The sequence below is a fragment of the Mustela nigripes genome, chromosome 12 (genome assembly GCF_022355385.1).
Source record: "Mustela nigripes isolate SB6536 chromosome 12, MUSNIG.SB6536, whole genome shotgun sequence".
In the NCBI taxonomy this organism is placed as follows: Eukaryota; Metazoa; Chordata; class Mammalia; order Carnivora; family Mustelidae; genus Mustela; species Mustela nigripes.
The window spans coordinates 7,389,748-7,390,181 of record NC_081568.1 but is presented as its reverse complement, the minus strand read 5'-3'; positions in this window follow the sequence as shown (position 1 = coordinate 7,390,181).

The window sequence follows — 434 nt, the reverse complement described above, 5'->3', positions numbered from 1 at the left end:
GTTTCAGAATTCATTGTTTATGCACCACACCCTGTGCTCCATGCAATCTGTGCCCTCCTTAATACCCACTGCCAGGCTCACCCAACCTCCCCCCCACCGTCGCCCCTCCAAAACCCTCAGATTGTTTCTCAGAGTCCACAGTCTCTCATGGTTCATCTCCCCCTCCGATTTCCCCCAACCCCCTTCTCCTCTCCATCTCCCCATGTCCTCTGTGTTATTTCTTATGCTCCACAAATAAGCGAAACCATATGATAATCGGTTCTCTCTGCTTGTCTTATTTCACTCAGCATAATCTCTTCCAGTCCCATCCATGTTGCTACAAAAGTTGGGTATTCATCCTTTCTGATGGAGGCATAATAGTCCATTGTTTAGATGGACCACATCTTTCTTATCCATTCGTCTGTTGAAGGGCATCTTGGTTCTTTCCATAGTTT